General features: G+C 37.1%; 1 protein-coding gene, 1 non-coding gene and 1 pseudogene across 2 annotated transcripts in view; 1 reads left to right on the top strand and 2 right to left on the bottom strand.

Annotated features, from left to right (window-relative positions):
• Positions 1 to 26,420, top strand: part of TTC28 (tetratricopeptide repeat domain 28) — a 623,216-nt gene that overhangs the window by 89,471 nt on the left and 507,325 nt on the right. The window lies entirely within an intron of this gene.
• LOC109729870 (large ribosomal subunit protein uL14 pseudogene) overlaps positions 1 to 26,420 on the bottom strand; it is a 42,080-nt pseudogene that overhangs the window by 1,100 nt on the left and 14,560 nt on the right.
• LOC142863535 (5S ribosomal RNA) lies at positions 9,281 to 9,399 on the bottom strand. The gene has a single exon (XR_012914305.1). It is a non-coding gene; the product is annotated as a 5S ribosomal RNA (ribosomal RNA).

The following is a 26,420-nucleotide window of genomic DNA, read 5'->3' as shown; positions in this document are numbered from 1 at the left end:
GTTTCTCTTTTTTTTTTTTTTTTTTTTTTTGAGACAGAGTCTCACTTTGTTGCCTAGGCTAGAGTGAGTGCCATGGCGTCAGCCTAGCTCACAGCAACCTCAAACTCCTGGCTCAAGCAATCCTTCTGCCTCAGCCTCCCAAGTAGCTGGGACTACAGGCATACGCCACCATGCCCGGCTAATTTTTTCTATATATGTTAGTTGGCCAATTAATTTCTTTCTATTTATAGTAGAGACGGGGTCTCGCTCTTGCTCAGGCTGGTTTCGAACTCCTGACCTCGAGCAATCCGCCCGCCTCGGCCTCCCAGAGAGCTAGGATTACAGGCGTGAGCCACCGCGCCCGGCCTGTTTCTCTTTTTCTAAACATGCCTCACATAGAGCATATCCTAATGTAGCTATATGTAAAAGAGAACCAAAACTTGAGTGACTGCTCTGGATTATTACCCAGAATTCTCTCTAGGAACAGCTGAAATCAGTCTAAATGTGTGAAGAGGTAGCTAGGTATTTAGAGTTCTTCCCAATATTTTCACCTAAGTGATGCTTCCCTTCCTAAGGCTGACCAAGACCACTGAAAGCCTTTTATCAGAATGCCTTACTTTCTGAGGTTCCCTTCCATTAGGTCAAAGGTCTAAGCTCCAGTAGTAGAGAAAGAGCTCCACATAGGAGTACTGAAGAAGTGGAAGAAAGCAAGCCGACATAGTCCTACCTTCAATTTTGTATGTGATCAAAGTCTATTTTAGGACATTTTATATTTTGCATTCTGATGTACTTAGGAGTATTATTAAACAAATCATGTGTGTGGGTATTTATCCCTCATTTTATGCAATTAACTAATTATTAACCAACAAACGTAACCATAAGACAAATACTATATTTGTCTTTTTACCATAAGTATGAACTCTCTCATGTGAATGAGTACTATAGTAATTCATTTTCAGGGAGTCTTATTTCAGAAATATTTAAAACTGGTGCAAATGGAAAAGACTTTCTCTTTTCCTTTAAGGCTAAAAACAACAATGTCATGATATGCAGATTCAACTCCATTCCTGTTAATAAAAACCAATATAGATATATACATTTTACCCTTTGAAGTAGCTATGTCCCAACCTGTTACCATTGATGTTTTTTTGGAAATGGCTTTATAAATTTCCATGGTCATCAGTGGTTATTTCCCTTACCATGTAGAATACATTGACTTAATTTTCTTCCACCTGCCTATTTTTCAAAACTATTTGAAAAATAGCTTTATTGCTGTTACTATTTGATTATTAATGTATTAAATATAAAAACATGACTTAAACGATAAAAATTCCTAGGCTCATGCATGGTTACAAATTCATGTGAACCATTTTCAAACAGTCGTTTTTGAGTAGCCCTTCTACATGTCAGTTCTTTTTGGGGTCACCATGTACTTGGAAATAAACTGAAATTCTTTAGGATATTCTGTTATTAAGACTTTGCAATATTTCTGACATACTGTATTCTCATTTTATCCACATTAGTGAGGTGCTATATGATTAAAATACCCCAAGGTTTTTCGTTTCTTGGTGATAGTTTAGATCTTACCATGTAAATGAACTCTGAATAACAAATTACTTATGATAAATGTTAAAATTAATCCATGATAGTTCCTTCGAAATTATTCATCAAGTAAAAGATGGATAAGAGAAGGACTTGGGTCTTTCACTTCTGAAAGAATAACAGACTAAGTTAGTTTAAAGGGACCTTTCAAAAAACCGTTGACTATAAATCCATTGCTGGACTTGTAGAAATTAAGGGAAATCCTATAACACTCCTCAAAAGTAAAGCAAGTCAAAATAATACCAACAAAATCCCAACTAAAAACTGTGAACTAAAACAAGAACAGTAAAGATAAGCACACATGAAAGGTTACCCTGGAGGTAAAGTTTCAGATCAGCATAGCAGTTGGTAGTCTAAAACTTGAGTAGATGACAAGGTAAGGAGGCCTTATGAAATTCCAGCCTTAAGCCAGGGACCATAGACGGGAGCTAAAGGAGGTTGATAGAGCCCATTGTCCCTGGCAGAAACAAATACAAATTCTCTCTGAAGGAAAACATTGTTAATCTACCTAGTAGGATTCTCTCAGATTAAGATTAACCAGATTTGAAGTTACAATCAATGATAATCAAATACAGAAGGAAATAAGTCTTTATTAAAGAATTGTCAGTAAAAACAAACAACAGACCCCAAGGAATTCAGATATTGGAGGGATCAAGTATAAAATATTAAACAACTATGCATAACATATTTAAAGAAATAAGAGATGGACTTATAAAAATGAGCAAGCAAGGCCGGGCGCTGTGGCTCACGCCTGTAATCCTAGCTCTCTGGGAGGCCGAGGCGGGCGGATTGCTCAAGGTCAGGAGTTCAAAACCAGCCTGAGCAAGAGCGAGACCCCGTCTCTACTATAAATAGAAAGAAATTAATTGGCCAACTGATATATATATATAAAAAATTAGCCGGGCATGGTGGCGCATGCCTGTAGTCCCAGCTACTCGGGAGGCTGAGGCAGAAGGATCACTCAAGCCCAGGAGTTTGAGGTTGCTGTGAGTTAGGCTGACGCCACGGCACTCACTCTAGCCTGGACAACAAAGTGAGACTCTGTCGCCAAAAAAAAAAAAAAAAAAAAATGAGCAAGCAGCAAGAGATTATCAAATATGACCAGGAAGATTTGAAAAAGAACCAAATAGAATTTCTGGAAGTGAAAAATGTAGTTATTGGAATGAAAACTTCAACAGATTATTTAAACAGCACATTAAACATAGCATCAGAGAGAATTAGGGAACTGGAATATAGTTTGAAGAATACATAGAATATAGCACAGAGGCAGAGAAATGTGGCAGAGAGGTTAAGAGAAATGAAATATGAAGATCTAGTATAAGTCTAATCAGAATCCCAGAAAGCAAGACAAGGAAATGTAGGAAAGACAATATTTAAAAAGATAATGCACTCAGAACTCGAACCAGGCAAGGTTGCTCTCTACCACCACTTGTATTTAATTTAGTGCTGGAATTCCTAGCCAGAGCAATCAGAGGAGAGAAGGAAATCAACAGGCATCCAAATGGGGGCAGAAGAGGTCAAGCTATCACTCTTTGCTGACGATATGATCTTATATCTAGAAAACCCCAAAGATTTTGCCATGAGACTACTGGAATTGATAAACAAATTCAGCAAAGTCTCAGGTTACAAAATCAATGTACAGAAACCAGTAGCATTCCTATATGCCAACAACAAACTGAGAACAAAATCAAAGACTCAATACCCTTCACAATAGCAACAAAGAAAATAAAATACCTAGGAATATATTTAACTAAGGAGGTAAAAGACCTCTACAAGGAGAACTAGGAAACACTGAGGAAGGAAATAGCAGAGGATGTAAACAGGTGGAAAACTATGCCATGCTGATGAGTCGGCAGAATCAACATTGTTAAAATGTCTATATTACCCAAAGTGATCTACAGATTCAGTACAATCCCTATTAAAATACCAACATCATTTTTTGCAGATCTAGGAAAAATAATTCTACACTTCGTATGGAACCAGAGAAGACCCTGTATAGCAAAAGCACTCTTAAGCAAAAAGAACAAATTGGGAGGCATCAATTTATCAGACTTCAAGTTATACTACAGGCGATAGTAACTAAAACAGCATTGTATGGGCACAAGAACAAAGACATGGACCAATGGAACAGAACTGAGAACCCAGATATAAAACCATCCTCATATAGTCATCTAATCTTTGCAAAGCAGACAAAAACATACACTGGGGAAAAATTCCTTATTCAATAAATGGTGCTGGGAAAATTGGATAGCCACATGTAGAAGACTGAAACAGCATCTATACCTTTCACCTCACAAAAATCAACTCATGGTGGATAACAGACTTAAACCTAAGGCATGAAACTATAAGAATTCTAGAAGAAAATGTTGGAAAAACTCTTACAGACATTGGCCTAGGGAAAGAATTTATGGAGAAGACCCCAAAGGCAATCACAGCAACTACAAAAATAAATAAATGGGACCCAATCAAATTAAAAAGCTTCTGCACAGCCAAGGACACTATCACAGGAGCAAACAGACAGCCTACAGAATGGGAGAAAATACTCACATGCTACGTCTCTGATAAAGGGCTGATAACTAGAATCTATATAGAACTGAGGAAAATCACCAAGAAAAAAAATCAAACAACCCCATCAAAAAGTGGGCAAAGGACATGAACAGAAACTTTTCAAAAGAAGGTAGACTAATGAAAAACAAACATATGGAAAAATGCTCAAAATCTCTAATCATCAGGGAAATGCACATCAAAACCACAATGAGGTATCACTTAACTCCAGTGAGAATGGCCTGTATCAAAAAGTCCCAAAACAATAAATGTTGGTGTGGATGCAGAGAGATAGGAACACTCATACACTGCTGGTGGGACTGCAAACTAGTACCTCTGTGGAAAGTAATATGGAGATACCTCAAAGAACTATAAGTAGAACTACCATTTGATCCAACAATCCCATTACTGGGCATCCACCCAAAGGAACAAAAGACATTCTATAAAAAATACATCTGCACTCGAATGTTTATAGCAGCACAATTCACAATGGCAAAGATGTGGAAACAACCCAAGTGCCCATCAAAACATGGGTGGATTAATAAAATATGGTATATGTATACCATGGAGTTCTACTCAGCCACAAAAAACAATGGTGATCTAGCACCTCTTGTGTTATCCTGGGTAGAACTGGAGTCCATTCTACTAAGTGAAGTATCACAAGAATGGAAAAGCAAGCACCACATGTATTCACTATCAAATTGGTATTAACTGACTTAACTGACCAACACTTAAGTGCACATATAGTAGTAACATTCACTGGGTGTCAGGCAGGTGGGAGGGGATTGAGGGGATGAGTGTATACACACCTAATGGGTGCACTATGCACCATCTGGGGCATGGGCATCCCTGAAGGTGTGACTCAGGTGGGGCAAAGGCAATATATGTAACCTAAACATTTGGATCCCCATAATATGCTGAAATAAAAAAATAAAAAGAAAAGATAATGGTTGAGAATTTTCTAAAATTGTATCTACAGATACAAAAAGCACAATTTTTGCAAAGCAGAATAATTGAAAATAAACCAACACCCTAAACATATCGTAGATGAAACTGTGTCCAGTAACCAGCCCCCAAGATGATCCCCAATGATTCTTTCACACACTTGTATTGTTCCTGCTCATACTTACTAGGGCTGGCTTTCATAAATAATAGGATATTGTGCAAATGAAAGAGTGCGACTTTTAAGGCTAGATCATGAAAGACGTGGTGGCTTCCACCTTGCCCATTTTTGGGTCACTCACTCTGGGTGAAGCCAGTCACCATGTTGTGAGGTCACTTGAGCAGCCCATGAAGAAGCCGAAATGGGGAAGAACTGAGTCTTCCTGCCAGCATCAATTTATGAGGCATATGAGTAAACTACCTTGTAAGTAAGTGTATCCTTCTCCCCTGGTCAAACCTTCAGATGATTATAGCTCTAGCTAACATCCTGGCTACAACCTCATAAAATACCTTGAGTCAGATCAGCTATCTAAATTACTTCTGAATTCTTGACCCATGGAAACAGTGAGATTGTAAATGTTTATTGTTTTAAGCCACTACATTATAGGGGTAACTTCTCATGCAGCATTAGATACCTAATATCCCAAGAAACATCAAAGGCAATGAGGAAAATCTTAAAAGTGAAAAAATCTTAAGGATCAAAATAATAAAAAAAAAAAGAGAAGGATCACATAACACTTAGAATAGATTTCTCAGCAGCAAAAGTGGAAGCTAGAGACCAATGGAATAGTTTCTGCATGCATAGTGTGGAGGAAAATATCAGTTGGCCTAGTGCCGTATATTTAGTGAAATGATATTTTAAGAATGAGAGAGAAATAAAGGCAATTTTTTTTTGATAAACCTAAACTGAGTTTGCCACTAACTGACCTTTAGTAAAGGGTATGTTTTATGGTAAAGGAAAATTATCCCAGAAAAGTCTAACATGTATGATGTTGAGCAAAGAAACTATTAAACATGTACGTAAATCTAAAGAATTATCTATATAAAATATTAATAGTAATGTCTAATTTGTGGAATTAAAAGAGACATAACTAAAATATTGCAATTTGTTTTTAAAGAGCCAAGGTCTCTCTATGTTGCCCAGGTTAGACTCGAACTTCTGGGTTCAAGCAATCCTCTCACCTTCAGCCTCCCAAGTAACTGGGACTTTGGGTGCATGTCACTGTGCCCAGAAAATATTACATTATTTTATGCAATGAATATTTGTTGAGTGCCTGCTATATGCCAGAAATTATTTTAGGCCAGTGGTGAACAGATTTTCTGTAAGAACTTGGTAGTAAGTAGTTTAGGTTTTGCAGGCCATGTGGTCTGTGCCATAAGTACTCAACTTTACTCCAGGCATGGTGGCTCACCTTGTAATCCTAGCACTTTGAGGGGCCGAGGTGGGAGGATCACTTGAGGTCAATTCAAGACCAGCCTGAGCAAGAATGAGACCCCGTCTCTCCAAAAAATAGAAAAATTAGCTGGGTATGGTGGCATGTACCTGTAGTCTCAGCTGCTCCAGAGGCTGAGGCAGGAGGATCACTTGAGCCCAGGAGTTTGAGGTTGCAGTAAGCTATGATGACTCAACTGCACTTTAGCCCAGGAGACAGAGTGAGACCCTGTCTCAAAAACAAACAAACCAATCAAGTACTCAACTTTGTTGTAGTACTAAAATAGTCATAGACAATACATAGACAGATGAGCATTACTGTGTTCCAATAAACTTTATTTACAAAAGCAGGCAATGGGCAAGATTGGCTCATGGGCTGTAGTTTGCTGATTTCTGCTTTAGGTACTGGGTATTGATGGGGTTCAGGGGACACACTATCCTAAAATATGGCACTTTGTCATTTGAGAAAACAGCAGAAACAGCAAGATCATTCCTGTCTTATCCCCACAGCCACCTCCCACCCCCACCCCTCACCCCGGCCTTTTTCCTTGAAGCAGGTCATAAAACCTAGAAAGGATTTTCTGACCTTCCTGTGAAACAGCTCATGTGATATAAACATCCTTATCTCTGAAGATGATGGCACAAAAAAAGGAATCTGAACAAACAGGTCTTGCTAAGTTTTCCCCATTTATTAACATTAAATCATACTCTTTTGTCCATGTATCATATTTCTCCATGATTGTCCACTCTTCAACAAACCTAGCATAAAAATACTCAGGTTTACTTGTTTATTTAGGTTTTCATTTCCATATGAAGGGTTCATATCATGTAAAACTTAAATAAATTTGTATGCTTTTCTCTTGTTAATCTTTTGGTATAGAGACCTCTGCCGTGAACCTAGGATAAATGAGGAAAAGATATTTTCCTCCTCTATAGTATTTAGTTGTAAGAAAACAGACAAATATCCTTACTTTAATAGACCTTACATTCTAGTGGTAAAGGAAATAGTGGGTAAGCTGAGGGAGAAGGAGGTTCTAGGTCCTTACATTGTTTGAAAGGAGAGTTGGTTAAGTTATTAACATTAGATTCTATTAAATTATGTATGCATGGTAAAACTTCAAAGGTAACAACTAAATAATAGAAATAGTAGAGGGAAATATGGAATCAGGAAAACAATTTTTTTAATGTTTTTAATTAATCCATTAAAAAAGTAATATTTGGATCAGGAGTAAAGTTTAATGTATCCCTTGGGTGTTCAACCAAGTGCTAATTATATTCAAAATATAAATTTAATTGTAGATAGATGTTAAGTTTTGAAAAGCCGGTAACCTTGACTTTTCCAGAATAATTTGAGTTTATTCAAGGAAATGAACTTAGTAAAGACTATATTCGTTTCACAATGAAAATACTACCAAGTCTAAAATATGATAAACAGAATAGTTAGAGGCCTAATATGCATTGCATACATTCTAAAATGGTAGACATTAAATATGGGTATACAACTGTGGGGAATTTTTGTTAATTTTTGAAACAGGGTCTCACTCTGTTGCCTGGGGTATAGTGCAGCGGCATGATCATAACTTACTGTAACTTCAAACTCCTGGGTTCAAGCAATCCTCCCACCTCAGCCTCCTGAGGAGCTGGGATTACAGGTGTGCACCCCAATGCCCAACTAATTTTTTATTTATTTCTTATTTTTTGTAGAGAGGGAGTCTCATTATGTTGCTCAAGCTGGTTTTGAATTCTTGGCCTCAAACAGTCCTCCTGCTTGGCTTCCCAAAGTGCTAGGATTACAGTGTGAGCCGCTGCGCCTGGCCTTGTTTATTTATTTATTTATTTTTTGCTGAGATATATATCATTGATATAAAATAAAGTGAACATATATAAACTTTACAGTTAATCAGTTATGACATATGCATTCAACTGGGCAACCATCACTATGCTACAGTCCAGATAGTATGAACATAGCTATCACCTTCAAAAGTTTCTTCATACCTCTTTGTAATCCTTCCTTCCCCTTCTCTAGTCTCTGCTGCATTCCCAGGCAATCACTAATCTGTCTTTATCATGATAGATTAGTTTACATTTTCTTGTGTAGTGGAGAATGTTTTTAAAACCAAAAGGTACATATGGAAAAATGTACAAATATATTTCAAACATTAAATATAGGTATATTTGATTTGTCAACATATGCCTATTAAATATATATGAAATATATTTATATTTTAAACACATTTATATATTTGTTATATATATTTATTAAATATATTTAATGTATTAACTATTAGTTACTAAATATGTTATATAGTAAATATGTTTACCTCTTAAATGCACTTTGTCTAATTAGATACCTGTATTTAGTGTTTGAAATACACTGGTATATATTTTCTATTTGAGGGTTTTTTTTGTTTGTTTGTTTCTGATGGGGAAATAAAGATAGTACCTTCTAGAAGAGTCTCTATTTATATAATATTCTATAGTTCATTTTTCATAGATGTGGAAATAGTCCATGGAAGTTAAATAATTTTCTCAAGTCACATAAATAAAAGTGTGTTAGGATTTTGAACCTAGATCTTCCTTTTTTAAGTCTAGTACTCTGTAGGAGAAAGAACTAAAGAAGACATTTGTAATTGAATTGCTAAACAGGATGTGATATTGTAAATATTCTGTATTTTAGGATTAAGTGAATCTATCCCCTTGATTTTAGACTAAATTTTTTCAAGATTATTGCAATAGCTTTTTTTTTTTGTGGAGCTGTGTACATGTCTAAAGAAGAAGCCAAGCCTACGGCACCCGGGATTCCCAGGCGGTCTCCCATCCAAGTACTAACCAGGCCCGACCCTGCTTAGCTTCCGAGATCAGACGAGATGGGGCGCGTTCAGGGTGGTGTGGCCGTAGACTGCAATAGCTTTTAACATTGGTGGAAGTCAGATTATGAGATGTGAGCCAAGTGAATAGTTTTACCATTTTCCTTCTACTTAGGTAGCATAGGCGTTCAGATCTCCGTATATTTTACCAGCAGCTCAGGCAGCCATGGCATTCTATGTTATCAGATCATGGATCTAATTAGCCTGTGGAAAGGTAGAACATCCAGTTTCTTTTAAGTGAATGATTACTGAATACACTCAGACTTGTCCTTGGAAATCACTTAAAATAACTCCATTGTAATTTTTTGCTAGTTTTTTTTATTTTTTTATTTTTTAATGCTGGTGCAATAGATAGAATTCTGTGAAGACTTATCAGATGTTTTGCTGCAGTACAAGCCCATTAAACCTTTGCATTGATGTCATTACACTCTAAAATAGAATTTATGGAACATGGTTACATTTTAATGTTTCATTCTTTTATAGTTTTTCATAGAGCAAAATAATGTTAGAGATCATTTTTTGTATTAGCTTTGCTACTGATACAATGATGGAGGTTCACTCTTTATAGAAGTAGGTCATGGAAGCTTGATTAGTCATTAATAGTGTTGTTTGCAGGGAGAATACATTGCAGTTACAGTTGATTCTTGAACATCAAGTTATTTAAATAGGTATGTAGAATTCTTGTGATTGATGAAATGAACTAAAACAGTCTTGTCTTTTAAGAATTGTAGCTTGAATGAGGAATAACAAAATCATAGTGTAATGTATTATAGATAAACCCTACTGACATTTTATACTTTTGAAGGGAAATGAGATTTTAAGCTGCTTTGGCTAGAATTTCACAATGAATTGTAGTCACAACTCTGATATTATGGTTCTCTACCCCTAAGAAAAATTTTAAAATAATTTACTATCTGCTTCTGTAAAATGTCAATAATACCATTTACTTCTTTTTTTCAGGAACGTAGTGAGGACTAAGTCTTTGAAAATGGAAAAATATTATCTGTTCTGTCTCATTGCTGGAAAAATACCTTCTCACTGAACAACTATAGAGAAAGTGTTTATCACTGATCTTAAGATTTATTGATCATACCCCTCATTGCACTAAAAATTTTGGGAATTAATGTGCAGATCTTATTTGATTGTGAGCAAAAGAAGTGTAGAAGTTTTGGCTTGTTAAATATAGAAGTGTGGAGGTTTGATGTGTAATCATTTACAATTGTGTTTTGTAAAATCAGTAATCTCCAGTCTTTAAAGAAAAGCATCGAAGACTACAATTTCTACAGTTATTTCTCTCTCAGTTAGCAAATCAAGCACATTTTTTTTTGTTTTGCAAATGTCTTAACTATAAAAAGCATATAACCACATAGCTCTTCTTTTGAGAAGGGGTTTGAACTATGGAATACAGTTGTTATTTATTTTTAAGCTTTTAAAGATACTCTTCAATTAATTGGCAAATATTTGATTACTCATTATGTTTTATCATTATACTAGGCACTGCAATGAATACAAAAGAATTAAGATAGACTTAAAAACAAAAAGGATAAAATCTAAGTCCTTTGAAAATAGGATCATTCTTATTTATATATTTCTGGTAGCTAGCACAGGGCCTGGCAGCAGTAGACATTTACTAAAGGTTAGTTGAATCAGTAGATGAATAAAAAGGACCCGATGCTTACCTTCTTGAAACTTAGTGTCCTTTGATATAATAGGATGAATATACAGAAAACCACACTGAATGATAGACAATAATCATGTGGTAAATACTTAGAATTTGGAGGAAACACTAAAATGGTTTTCAGACATGGTGTTCGGAGTGCTGTTATCAGAACTTACAGTTGCAAAGTCAGATGAAGTCTTCATGAAGAATGTGGGCCTTAAGCCCTAAAGGATTGGTAGGATTTGGATGTGAATATGGGAGGCATCATAGGTGAGGAGAACATCATGGCTGACATGGGGGTAACAAACCATGTTTATGGGCCAGTGAGAAAAAATGGCCTTATTGGAAAACATTAAACTATAATAGGGCTAGATTGGTAGGTGGTGTTTAGGCAGAGGAGTTTAGATTCCCAAATGGCAGTTTTGTCATTCACCACCAAAACCGATCTGCTGAATGCTTCCAGCCATATCCATCTGCCAGGAGCCTTCCTGGCACACTGCCTCTCAGCTACTGCTCGGATGGCTTGACAGATGCATAGGTGGTAAGAAATAGTGCTGTTAATGTCAGTAAAGCTGCCTTCTGTGAAAACTAGCCAACCAGCATGACTTCAAGCTTTATAACTGGTGATTCGTGATGCTGTTAAATAAAAAATATGTAGCTTTAAATGGTGTGGGATAGGCTGGGCTTGCCTTATTATTTAGAGGTATGATACTAGGCTGGAAGGTTTCTCCGCTCACCCTGCTCCATACTTGCTCAACACCCTGAGATGTCAGAATCAACTGATTATTTCTTTGCCTACTGTTAAAACATATATCCTTAGAGGAGGGTCCATGCTCAGCTAACAATGAATGCATTTTTCAATCTTTCCCTAAGACCAGGGCGTAATAGAGAGGTAGATAGAAAGGCCGACGTGTAAGTCTACCCATTTCCCTAAACACTGCACTGCAATGCCTGGTGAAGTAGGAAAAACAGTAAGGAAACATCACAGAGTGAGGAACAAAGGGCAGAGAAAAGGCTTTGAAGAACCAGTGACAAATTTTGTCTACATAACAATTTTGCTCAGAGCTTCACCTAGATATAATTACAGATTGGCTTAATGTTATTGTGGGTGCTTGTAGTACATTAGTCAGGATTGCATTTGGTGATTAGCTAGATCTGTACACTATGGACTGGTAATGAGAATTGAGTTCTTTCCTTCTCTGTTAATTAGATATATGATTTTTGAGCAAAATTGTTCATTTTTCTTATTGAGGAAACCCGATTAATAGAACCACGCAAAGTGATCTTTGAGTTCTTCTTTAGTCCTAAAATTTTGTGAATTTCTGTGGGTAATAGAACAATGTGAATTAAATTCCTGGGTGTATAAAACCCCTAACAATTTCAATGTGGATAAAACTATTTGAGGATGTATTTGTTTTCCTAACTGAGTGAAACTAACAGTTGTTTACAGGGCTTATACATTCTTCTTCCAAGCCAGAAATCTTTATCTTTCTGCTGTTCTGCTCAGTTCTTTGTTAGCTTTGTGGTATTTTTATTGTAATTTTAATGAATATATATTATGTTTCAAAATCATACATTTTTGGTGAACTATCCAAGTGTAAGCATTGTTGATTGATTTGAGCTCCTTAATAATTTTTATTGATTCAGTAGAGGTACCATTAGACTGTAAATGACTGAGCAGTGAGTAACAATTTAATACTGAAAATACCTTTCAACAGATACCTACATATAAGGTCTATTTGATTTGGTAGAGCCTCAGGAATCTTGGTACTTGGTAGAATAGGTCTGGAATACTCAATCTAGCTTTTGATGCCACTGGTCAGAGCCCTAGGAAGATATTTTGGTTGGGGACTAAGACTGAGGATACATGGCCACATTCATTAATTCGTCATGCTGGAGTTGGTCTCTGCCCTGCCCCAGAGCAGAGTTCAAACCCTATATTTGCTTTGTGGTTACCATGTTCTTCTAAGATGATCTGGGGCTAGGCTATAGCCCTCAGGGTAACTACAAATTGTATTCCCCTCACTGTAAGTCAGTGTCAAGAACATGGGATTCTGAGATGGAAGAAAATCAAATGTCATTTGATAGAGCTTTTGTCTTTTGTTAGACAGTATTTAGATAATAATAAAAAACTAGTATATTAGAATTATATGACATGAAAGAATTCCAAAAGAAAGCAGCAATATTGGGTGATTGGCAATAGATACAAATTAGAGATCTATAATTTTCATATATAGTATTCTTTTTTTTTTATTTCGGCATATTATGGGGGTACAGATTTTAAGGTTTCAATAAATGCCCATTTCCCCCCCATATATAGTATTCTTGATAAAGTCATTGCAGTGCTAAAAAAACTATAAGATGTCCTTACTTAAAATTATTCTTTAGCCAGTGTTTAACTGTTGGCTCTAGTTTTGCATAGTTTAATTTTTTTTTTACTAAGGAGAGTTAAATGTTATATATTTCTAGAATTATTTTATGACACTTTTCTTTAATGTGCCTCAGCATTGAAATGTCCTTAAGAAAATTATATCATAGGAGTCTGACTATGGAAGGAATGCAACCATATTACAGTGGGTAAATTTTTCATGAATGCAGCCCATGGATGTTAAATAAAAAATGACAGCTTCTTGGATTTGGTTACAGTGTAAAATTGTGACTCAGAATACTAGATTTGTAGACAGGGAGTGGAAAGACAACAGACAGGAACTTAGTATGAGAGGCAGAAAATGTTTTGCATACTTTATAAAGGAGAGACTAAACTCTTTTTTTTTGAAGACAGAGTCTCACTTTGTTGCCCAAGCTAGAGTGAGTGCCGTGGCGTCAGCCTAGCTCAAAGCAACCTCAAACTCCTGGGCTCAAGCAATCCTTCTGCCTCAGTCTCCCGAGTAGCTGGGACTACAGGCATGTGCCACCGTGCCCGGCTAGTCTTTTTTACTATATATATTAGTTGGCCAATTAATTTCTTTCTAATTATAGTAGAGACGGGGTCTCGCTCTTGCTCAGGCTGGTTTCGAATTCCTGACCTTGAGCAATCCGCCCACCTTGGCCTCCCAGAGTGCTAGGACTACAGGCGTGAGCCACCGTGCCTGGCGGAGACTAAACTCTTGAGTGAAGTTTTATATCATTTATTAATGGCAGAACCACTTTGTTGAAATGAATTAAGTATAGAGACTTGTACCATTTCACCTTCATTTAGCTGGAGTATAGGAGGATGATTGGTGATTAAATGAATCTTTGGCTGCATTTGTGCAGGGGAACACTTAGTTGGCAGTCCCAATCACTGGACTGTATAGTCATGGAATGTTGTAGCATAATTGCCAGTGTTCCACGTCTATGTGTGTATGAGAGAGAAAAACAGAAAGAAATCTCTTTAAAAAAAAACACAACACTTTAGGCTGGGCATGGTGGCCATGCCTGTAATCCTAGCATTTTGGGAGGCCAAGGGAGGAGGATTGCTTGAGACCAGGAGTTTGAGACCAGCCTGTGCAAGACCCTGTTTCTACAAAAAAGTAGAAAAATTAGCCAGGTGTGGTGGCATGCACCTGTAGTCCCAGGAGGATTACGAGCCAGGGAGTTTGAGGTTGTAGCAAGCTATGATGATGCCTCTATACTCTAGCTTGGGCAACAGAGCAAGACCCTGTCTCATAAGAAAAAATATCATTTTATTGAAGTAACAAAATGAACCCATTTAAAGTCTATAGATCAATGAACCTAACAAATATATAAACATATATAGCCTTATCAAGTGACATTTGATTTTCTTCCTCTATTCAGAACCCCATGTTCTTGACACTGATTTAGAGTGAGGAAAGTACAATTTGTGGTCACCCTGAGGGATACAGCTCCAGATCATCTTAGAAGAACAGGGTGACCCCAGATGTAAAAATCTGATTGCATAGATTTATATGTATCTGTGCAGTCAAGATATAAAACATTTCCATGACTCTAGAAAGTTCCCTGTGCCCTTTCCCAGTAACTTTATTCCCTATGACACCACGTGAGACAAACACTGAGTTGCTTTCTATCACTATAGGTCAGATTTGTCTTTTCCAGAGTCTCACATGTATGGAATCATGGAGCATGGATTGGTGTACATGTAAAGTGGTACAAATACTTTGGCTTCTCTTGCTCAGGGTGATGTTTTTGTGAATCATCCATGTTGCTGTTGTATTGGTAATTTATGCCTTTTTATTGCTGAGTAGTATTCTATTGTGTTATGCTAGATATACTGTGGTTTATTTATTCACTTGTTGATGGACCTTTGAGTTTTATTATTTGATATTATGAATAAAACTGCTATGAATGTTCAGTGAACAAATGTTACCAATTTCTAGGCATCCTGGACTCTGCATTAGTTCAAGAGGAAAAACATTCTAAAGATGTAAGAAGGAAGAAGTGACAGGTGATATGAAGTCAGACTATCCTGAGTTTAAATCCTGACCCTGACACTTGTCTCTGTGACCTCAGGGATGGTATTTTTTAACCTATCCAAGCCTATTCATCTACAAAATTCATCACCTATCTGTGAGATTGAATGCATAAAGCACATAGAAATTTATTATTTATTTATTTCAGCTTAAACAACAGGGGTCATAATCCCAGTGGGCAGCCATATGCTGTGGAAGTAACTTGGCCTGGAAACCCTCTGGCTAAATGATGAACATGTCTTTTCCACACAAATCCTGTTTGAAGGAACCTTGCTTCAGTGTTGTTTTTAACCCTCAGGTAAAATGTTGTTTTCTTCCCCACTTCTGAAGCAGATGAGCACTGACAGGCTAGTGCATGGTTTCCATATGTTTTCTCCCTCTTTCCCCAATGGCTGTGCTCTGAAGACATTCACTCTCTTGGTCCTTATCATGGAATACATTATCCTATTGCTATGCATCCTGCTCCGACTTTTAAATCAAATCTCCATTTCCAGTGCTTTCAAAGACAACATTCCAGTTGTAGTGGGCATACATTTGCTACAAATGTTGGCTAATTGATCTTCCAGGCATAAGAAATATACCCCACCCCACCTCCCACCTCACCAACTCCTCCTGTTCCCATCTTCTTAAAGTAATAGTGAATGGAAGAGTATCATTGTACATAAATCTGGAAATTGACAAAATAATGTTTCCACACCAGCGGAATGTGGGTGGGTAGAAGAAGGGGGAAAAATACAACCAACCCCTAGTGGGAATTCTCCACTCTTCTCCTGTCAGTTAGATCTGCTCAGGGATGAGACTGGACATTCTGCCAGGGTCATCTCCAGAGTCAACAAAATGTGCTTCCTCCTTGAGTTGCCATGAGTTTGGGTATACCAGAGGGCTAGAGAATGAGCTCAGACTTATACTCTGCAGTTAGCTGAACAGAGTTACTTTGGGGCTGTGTTGATACTCCTAAGTAGTACCTCGTCTAATGACTCCCTTCTTCCAGCCTCACAGTGTGCGGTCAGACCATTGATTATACTTCGTTGCTAGGTTGCTATGGGGTTTTGATTGACAGGTGACTTAAGCCAATCAATTTAACAGGGAGTTAATTCCACTTCCTTCCATTTCCCCCTTGTTGAGTTGCAAGATTTCATAGATATGTCCTAACTTATAAAACGTCTTTGATGGAAAAAGAATTGCAGTCTTCTCCAGTTTGTATTTCTGTTATCTCCCTGGTCATAGTGGCAAATTCTCTGCAGCTTCTCCAGGATGAGCCAGCAATTCTCATGGATGAATATTCTTTGCATGACTTTTTGGAATGAGGTACTACTCTAGGTACTTTGCTGATTTCAGAAAAATCTCAACCAATTCCTTCTGAGGTCTGGCCTTCTATGTATGGGCTATGATATATGCTCATTGGCATCTTGGTACTTGTGACAATCCAAAAATTCTCTGATTGTTTTCTCTTATGGGTTATGATATTTCCTCTGTCCTAGAATTTAAATTCCTGAAAAGTTAAAAGAGAATCACAATTTAATGTCAGCAGGAAGATTTTTTTCTAAAAATTCATGAGAATATCTCTTCTCTCCTTTTGGGGAGGTGAATACTGCCCCTCTAACACAACCATAATGTCACATCTGCACCCCACTATAGCTACGTATGATTAGCAAAGAAAAAGAGGCCGTAGTAAGTCATACAAACACATCTTATGTTTTAAAAGCTCTTAGGAGGGAGAAGATTTTGTAAAATTGAGCTCTTAAAATTCTCTGATGGCATGATTAATTAATTAATTAATTAATTAATTTATTTATTTTTTGAGACAGAGTCTCGCTTTGTTGCCCAGGCTAGAGTGAGTGCCATGGCGTCAGCCTAGCTCACAGCAACCTCAAACTCCTGGGCTCAAGCGATCCTTCTGCCTCAGCCTCCCAAGTAGCTGGGACTACAGGCATGTGCCACCATGTCTGGCTAATTTTTTTCTATATATATTAGTTGGCCAATTAACTTCTTTTTAATTATAGTAGAGACGGGGTCTCGCTCAGGCTGGTTTCGAACTCCTGACCTTGAGCAATCCGCCCGCCTCAGCCTCCCAGAGTGCTAGGATTACAGGCGTGAGCCACCACGCCCGGCGGCATGATTATTTTGTTCAAAAGTTATTAATAGATTCCAGTTTCCACATTAATAGGATGACAAGATTAGTTAATTGTATCAATGATCTATTGCTGTGTAACAAATGATCCCCAAATTTAACAGCTGAAAACAGCAAACATTTATTATCTTACACAGTTTCTAAGGTTCAGAAATTTGGGAGCTGCTTAGCTGGGTGGCACTAGCTCAGGATCTCTCATGAGGTTGCAGTTCATCTATTAGCTGGGGCTGCAGTCACCTGAATGCTCGATTGAGAATGGAAGATCAGCTTTCAAGTTTACTCCCTCCCATGGTTGTTGGCAGGAGATCTCAATTTGTTGCTGGCTGTTCCGGGGGTCTCAGTTCCTTGCCACATTGGCCTCTCCATAGGCTGCCTGAGTGTCATCTTCAAGTGGCTAGATTTCCCCAGAGACAGTGATCCTAGAGAGAGGAGCATAGTATAGAAGACACAGTCTTTGCAACCTAATCTCAGAAGTGACATACCTTCTCTTCTGCTGTATTCTGTTGATCACATGGACCAAACCTGAAACCATGCGGGAGAGGACGGGCATGCCAGGAGGCACACGCCACCATGCCTTGCTAATTTTTCTGTTTTTCTGTAAAGATAGGGTCTTGCTCTTGCTCAGGCTTAAAGATTCATTTTGAGGAAAAGCCTGTTAAGATAGTCTGATCTTCTTGTCTTTTAACTAGTCTCCCTTGTTTTATGATAGTGGAACCAGGAGTCGGTTGATTCAGTACAGCATATAGAGTAAAGACTGGATCTAGAAAGATTCAATCCCACTTGGCTACTGACTTGTGTGTATCTTTAGACATATTTATACTATTCAAATATTCATTTCTTCCTCTGTAAAATGAAGGAAGCATATTAGACTTACCTAATATCTGAAGTCTTATTCAGTTGTGAAATGCAACTGAATTTCACAAATTCAGTTGTGAAATGATTCTATATTAAATATATCAATGTTACTGAATGTTGAATGCCAGGCTCTGAAACCAGTTAAGCATTGTTTAAAAATGAAGAATCTGGGTTCTGGCTCTCACACAATTTGTTCCTAATTTGAACTAGTTAAATAATAAGTCAAAAATGATAACAATATTAAAGTATTATACTATTTTATAGTACAGAGGGCATTTATTCATAAATATTGCACACCCTACCAGTGTTTTTTGCAAATAGATGGTGAAACGCTATCATGATATCTGTGGGTTTGCATAGGATCTCATTTAGAAACAGCCTCCTACAGAGAGAAGCACAACTGAATATATAGATGTTAAATTCTTAATCCCCATTAAAAATTCTCACCTAAATCCTTTAAAATATTAACTGTTTTTGATTATGTAAAACATGTACATAGTTCCAAATATGAAAGGTAGTAAGGGGAATTCAGCAAAATATGTTTATCTTCTTACCATCCCACCCTAGTATTCAGCAATCTAGTGTCTCTCCAGAACTCCTTCCCAGAAGCAACACTCATTACCAGTTTCTCATTTGCACTACCACGTATAGTCTATGCATTTAAAAATATACCTATAAAAGGCCGGGCGCGGTGGCTCACGCCTGTAATCCTAGCTCTCTGGGAGGCCGAGGCGGGTGGATTGCTCAAGGTCAGGAGTTCAAAACCAGCCTGAGCAAGAGCGAGACCCCGTCTCTACTATAAATAGAAAGAAACTAATTGGCCAACTGATATATATATATAAAATTAGCCGGGCATGGTGGCGCATGCCTGTAGTCCCAGCTACTCAGGAGGCTGAGACAGAAGGATCGCTCGAGCCCAGGAGTTTGAGGTTGCTGTGAGCTAGGCTGACGCCACGGCACTCACTCTAGCCTGGGCAACAAAGCGAGACTCTGTCTCAAAAAAAAAAAAAATATACCTATAAATATTAAAATAATATATGTATACAACTACATATATACCGAGTAGCATTTTATGTACCCTATTCTATCCTGTGTCCTTTTTTCTTTTTTTTATTTCAGAAGATTTAGGGGGTGCAAGTGGTTTTTTTGTTACATGGGTAAATTGTATAATGCTGAAGTCAGAGCTTGTAAATTGTACCTGATAGGTAAATTTTTATTCCTCACTCCCTCCCAACCCCCCTTCTTCTTCTTCTTCTTCTTCTTTTTTTGAGACAGAGTGAGACTAGAGTGGCTAGAGTGCCATGGCGTCAGCCTAGCTCAACTCAACCTCAAACTCCTGGGCTCGAGCAATCCTTCTGCCTCGGCTACTGAGTAGCTGGGACTACAGGCATGTGCCACCATGCCCGGCTAATTTTTTCTATATATTTTTAGTTGGCCAATTAATTTCTATTTTTAGTAGAGACAAGGTCTCGCTCTTGCTCAGGCTGGTCTCAAACTCCTGACTTTGAGCAATCTGCCCGCCTCGGCCTCCCAGAGTGCTAGGATTACAGGCATGAGCCACCGCGCCCGGCCCCAACCCACCTTCTTAGTTTTCAGTGTCCATTACACTGCTTTATGACTGTATATATCCCTCATTTAGCTACAACTTATAAGTGAAAACATGTGATATTTGTGTTTCTATTCCTGAGATACTTCACTTAGGATAATGGTATCCAGTTCAATCCAAGTTGCTGCAAAAGACATTATTTCATTTCTTTTTACGGCTGAGTAGTACTCCATGGTATATGTATATACCACATTTTCTTTATCCACTCATCCATTGATGGACACTTAGATTGATTCCATATTTTTGCAATTATGAATTGTGCTGTGGTAAACATGTGGGTGTAGATATTTTTTATAAAATGATTTCTTTTCCTTGGAGTAGATACCCGGTAGTGGAATTGCTAGATCAGATGGTTGGTCTACTTTTAGTTATCTGAGGGATCTACATATTGTTTTCCATAGACGATGTACTAATTTACATTCCCACCAACAGTGTATAAGCATCCCCTTTTCACCACATCTGCACCAACATCTATTTTCTGACTTTTTAATAATGGCCATTCTGACAGGGCTAAGGTGGTATCTCACTGTGGTTTTAATTTGCATTTCTCTGATGATTAATGATATTGAACAGTTTTTCATATGTTAGCCATTTGTCTGTCTTCTTTTGAAAAAATCTGTTCATGTTTTTCGCCCACTTTTTAATGTGGTTGTTTTTTCTTGCTGATTTGTTTGAGTTCTGGATATTAGCCCTTTGTTGCACATACAGTTTGTGAATATATTCTCCTACCCTGTAGGTTGTCTATTTACTCTGTTCATTATTTCCTTTGCTATGCAGAAACTTTTTAGTTTAATTAAGTCCCATTTATTTGTTTTTGTTATAGCTGTATTTGCTTTTGGGGTCTTAGTCATAAATTCTTTGCCTAGGCCAATGTCCAGAAGAGTTTTTCATATATTTTCTTCTGGAATTTTTATGATTTCCGGTCTTACATTTGCCTCTTTAACCTATCTTTTGGTAATTTTTGTATATGGTGAGAGATAGGGATCCAGTTTCATTTTTTTTACATGTGCCTATCCAGTTTTCCCAGCACTATTTATTGAATAGCGAGTCCTGTCCCCAGTGTATGTTTTTGTTTTTTCTTTCTATATCTTAATTTTTTTCATATCTGTTTATAGAGAACTACCTTAGTTTATCAGCTGCTTGATATGGAACAAGTGAATGTATCATAATTTAACAGACTTTCATTAATGGATTGTTTCCAAGCTTTTTCTGTTACATTCAATAGTATAATTAATATATTTCCTTGCAATTTCTATGTTTACCTTACACTGTTGTTTGTGTTTTGACTTTGTTTTGGCTGTTTTATAAATATGCATAAAATTTCAATTTTTATATATTTTGATCTATCAATATTTTATGCTTCTAGGTCTTTCAGCCATTCTTTGAAAAGCCTTCCCTACTCCAAGATTTTAAAGATATTCATTTTTATATTTAAGTTTTTTGTTTTTTTTTTGAGATAGAGTCTCCCTCTGTTGCCTGGGCTAGAGTGCCGTGGCATTAGCCTAGCTCACAGCAACCTCAAACTCCTGGGCTCAAATGATCCTTCTGCCTCAGCTTCCCGAGTAGCGAGGACTACAGGCATGTGCCACCATGCCCGGCTAATTTTTTCTATATATTTGAGTTGGCCAATTAATTTCTTTCTATTTTTAGTAGAGACGGGGTCTTACTCTTGCTCAGGCTGGTTTTGAACTCCTGACCTTGAACAATCCTCCCGCCTTGGCCTCCCAGAGTGCTGGGATTACAGGTGTGAGCCACCACGCCCGGCCTATATTTAAGTTTTTGATCAATCTGGAATTTATTTGGGTGTAAGAAAATCTATCTTCATTTTTTTTCTAAGATGGCTATCCATCTATCTTTAACCCATTGATAAACAGTTTCATTTTTATCATATTCTAAATTCTCATGTCATCTTTATACTTTCTCTTCTTTTTCATTGACATGTGTCTATTTTTACATCATAACCATGCTCATAATTATCCTACTTTATTGTACTTGTATTATAATACATTAAATAATTAAACATAATGTAGTTATAATATGTAACTATAATATCTGAGGTGGGATACTCTTTATGATGATTTTTTTCTTTTTATTGGGGAGAAGGAGGTAGGGCAAGTGGTTGGTACTTTTTTCTAATATCTTCTCAACTTTACTCACATTTTTTTTTTTGGTTCACTTTAAAATCAAGTTGCCTGATTAAAAAGTTCTATGTTATTTTGTTGAGATTGTATTGCATTTATAAAACAATAAAATATAGGTCAAAAAATTGACACATTTATGGCATTGAGTCTTTCTGTCCGAGGTATGAGAGACCATTACATTTATTCAGTGCTTCTCAGTAATTTTAAAAGATTATGTAAAATCTTGCTCTTGTCTTGAGGACTTTATTCTTAGGTCATTTATCTTTTTTTTTGTGGCTCCTATAAATGGAGTAATTTCCTTTGTTATGTCTTCTAAATAGTTGTTACATATGTTTGAAGGCCATTTGTTTTTTATTTTAATTTTATTGGCTTTAAAAAATAGTTTTCTAGTTATTTCTTTGTGTAGTCTAAGAATTCAATCTTACTATTTGAAAAGTTTACAAGTTTACTTCTTCTTTCCCAGTTTTTTTTTTTTTTTTTTTTTTTTTTTGAGACAGAGTCTCGCTTTGTTGCCCAGGCTAGAGTGAGTGCCGTGGCGTCAGCCTAGCTCACAGCAACCTCAAACTCCTGGGCTCAAGTGATCCTTCTGCCTCAGCCTCCCGGGTAGCTGGGACTACAGGCATGCGCCACCATGCCCGGCTAATTTTTTATATATATATCAGTTGGCCAATTAGTTTCTTTCTATTTATAGTAGAGACGGGGTCTCGCTCTTGCTAAGGCTGGTTTCGAACTCCTGACCTTGAGCAATCCGCCCGCCTCGGCCTCCCAAGAGCTAGGATTACAGGCGTGAGCCACAGCGCCCGGCCTTCTTTCCCAGTTTTTATGCTTCTGTTCTCTTATCTAATTGCATAACTATCACTTTTAGAATAATGCTAAGTAATCATGGAAATGGTGGATATGTTCTTGACTTTTTCCTAACTTTGATAGGAATATTTCTAGAATTTTCTCATTAGACATAAGAGATTGAGATCTATACAATATATTTATGTCTATTTTATTATGTTAAAGAAGTAGCTATGGTCTTTTCATTTATTAAGAGGTTTTTAAAAAATGTATAACTCCAACCTTTTGTGTTGCTTACTTGTTCTTTGTATTACTATTTATATATCTCCTTGCTTATTTATGTATTTCAGTTTTATCTCTACAGATACCTTAGACATTTATTCAAGTTATTTCCTCTAAAGTAGTTTAAAATAGAAAATCAAAGCACAAAGGATATAACAGATTGGAAAGCAAATAAAAGTTGTTTCCACTGGAAATAGGTTTATGGGTTTACGAAATCACTAGTTTAGTGAAAATCAAAGTGTTTCTAAATCATGTTAACATCTTTCAGAATTATAACATGTGAGCTTACATATTCCATTTTAAATCCTACATTGGCTTTTTAAGCTAACTCCTTTGGAATTTTAAAAAAGCTATTCAAGGGATTATTATATGTAACCTTCATGATCTACTGAGAAGTAATACAGAACCACTTCAAGTAAAATATAAGAACTTTGCAATAGTATGGTTCCATTTACTGCCCCTCATCTTTCGTGATATTGTTGTCATACATTTTTGCATCATATAAGCTCCACAATATAATGCTTTAATTTTTGCTTTAAACAGTCATATATCCTTTACAAAATTAAAAGAAGAAAACACATGTATTTTTTATATTTATACACAAATTTTCCATTTCGCGTGTTCTTTCCCATTGCTATGGTTTGAATTTGTCCCCCAAATTTCTTGTGTTGCAAACTTATTCCTCAAATTCATATGTTGATTGGAGGTGAGGCCTTTGGGAGGTAATTAGGATTAGATAAATTCATCAGGGTGGGGCCTCTGTGGTGGGACTGGTAGCTTTATAAGAATAGGAAGAGAGACCTGAGCTGATACCCACACTTGCTCTGTCTTGCCATGTAATGCCTCCTGCCATGTCATGATGCAGCAGGAAGGCCCTCCTAGATGCTAGTGCCATGTTCTTGGACTTCTCAGCCTCCGGAGCCATAAGCTAAATAAAACTCTGTTCTTTACGAATTACTCAGTCTATGCTATTCAGTTATAGCAACAGAAAATGGACTAAGGCCCACAGATGTGAGTTTTCACCTGATATCAGTTCCTGTCAGCTTGATAAATCCTCTTGGGTTTTTTTCCCCCTGCAAATATCTTTATTTTGTCTTAATTTTTGAAGAATGTTTTTACTGGATATAGAATGCTGGGTGGGGGGCTAGGCGTGGTGGTTCATACCTGTAATCCTTGAGGTGGGGGGATTGCTTCCCACCAGGCTGGAGTTTGAGACCAGCCTGGGCAACATAAGACCCCATCTCTACAAAAAATAGAAAAATTAGTTGGGAGTGGTGGCGCATACCTGTAGTCCCAGCTATTTGGGAGGCTGAAGCAGGAAAATTGCTTGAGCTCAGGAGTTTGAAGTTGCAGTGAGCTATGATGACACTACTGCACATTTAAAAGAACTTTCTAGGGTACCCTGAAGTTTATGGAGCGTATCCAAGAAAGGACAAAGGAAGGGGTGCCTCTTCCCTAAGGTTAGAAATCTTGGTGGAGAAGGTATAGTTGTAGCCCATTGGATGGCAGAGAAGTTTCTGGTTTGCCTAGGCCAGAACTAGTCTGCAGTTTCTAGGCAAGCATGAAGCTACTCTCCAGGGCACAGGCAAGCCTTAGCTGGTAACAAGTCATGTGAGAGTCCAGAGGAGGCCAATGTATTAATGCATGTAGGAGGCCTAGAACACACCAGTATCCATGTTGGTTGTGGCATCAGGAAGTTTGCAGGAGACAAACTCTGGGGAAATGAGTGAGCAGAGGGGTTGGGGTACCAGTGTGGGCAGGGGTCCTGGAACATGCAGTATTTGTATTGAGTAGGCCACAGGAAGGTGATCATCAGGTTGAGCTGGCATTGTAAATTTCCTGAGGGATTGTATGTTCTCAGCACTTAGCTGGAACAGAGTGCCACCAGGTGTCCTCATATCCACACCTCTGATCCCCTGTGCAATAGCCAGAAAAAAATCAGGGGAGAGTGTTTTCCTCCTGCAGTGATCCTCCAGTGCCCTCTACTGAGAAAGCTCAATACCATGTTCATTTTAAAGGGGATTGCAGAGCAGGTATTAAAGGGTGAGTTTGGATGTAAAAGGCAATAAATCAATAACATAAATAACATATACATTCATCCTCTAAGTCTTCAGGCATGTAAGACTGTGGCATTATGCTTGGGTTCTAGCTGCTCTGCACTGTGTGGACTTGGGAGTATTCGCAGACAAATAGCCATATACATGCAGTTCTTACCTACTGCAGTTCTCTTCTTTCAAGGGTTGACCCCTTTCCATTTTCTGTGAATTTGGTTGTTGTTTGCCTCCAAATAGTTATTTTTTATACTTTGTTCAGAGTTTACAATACAATGTTTATCTTTGGGAGTATCCATATAAGCTACTTTGCCATTATTAGAAGTAGAACCTGCCTTTTTATTATGGAAAAAGAAATTTAAAGCTGAGAAAGATATTGTTAGAATAATTATATCTAATATATATTGAAGATTTACCATATATCAAATGAGATATCTTCTTTCAACCTTAATACCACGTAGTTATTATCTTCAGTACTTTTATAGGAAGGATATTGAAGTTCAGAGAGGTCTTTATTTTACTAAGATTATATGGCATAACTGTATTCGATTTCAAATGTGTCTCAATCTACATCTCATGTCCCATACTTTCAGATATGACAGTAAGCACAACTTTGTTCACAGTGTTAGTATCAGAAGTAAAAAAAAAGTTCTGTGATTAATATTTTGACTTGTTCGTTAGAATTCTAGTTCCTTAAGTGCTGAAATAGTATGCCACTTCATTTTTGTGATGAATTCATATGGTACATAACATAGTAGATACCCAGTAGGAGTTTGTTAAGTTGGATTTATTTTAATCTAAAAAGCCATACAAATATTTATAATATAAGGATTGTATTATGGAGTTATTAAATAAAAGTGCTTTTAGGTTTTTAATAGGTCAGTTAATTCTTCTTAAATAGGTATTTTGTTTTCAGATTTATTTTCATGTTCTCATAGTCTTTAATTTAATATTCAGGATATAAGAATGAATTCCTTGTTATATTTGTGGTACTTACACAGACTCCATCTTGTATTTATGTCTTCTTTGTTGGAAACCTCATGGAGTATAAATAATCATGCTATTTAAACAAACTTATTTATAAAGGAAAAATACAGGTCTGTTGTCTTAAGTTT

This window comes from Microcebus murinus, chromosome 22 (genome assembly GCF_040939455.1).
Source record: "Microcebus murinus isolate Inina chromosome 22, M.murinus_Inina_mat1.0, whole genome shotgun sequence".
NCBI lineage: Eukaryota > Metazoa > Chordata > Mammalia > Primates > Cheirogaleidae > Microcebus > Microcebus murinus.
This window is presented reverse-complemented; position numbering and strand designations above follow the sequence as displayed.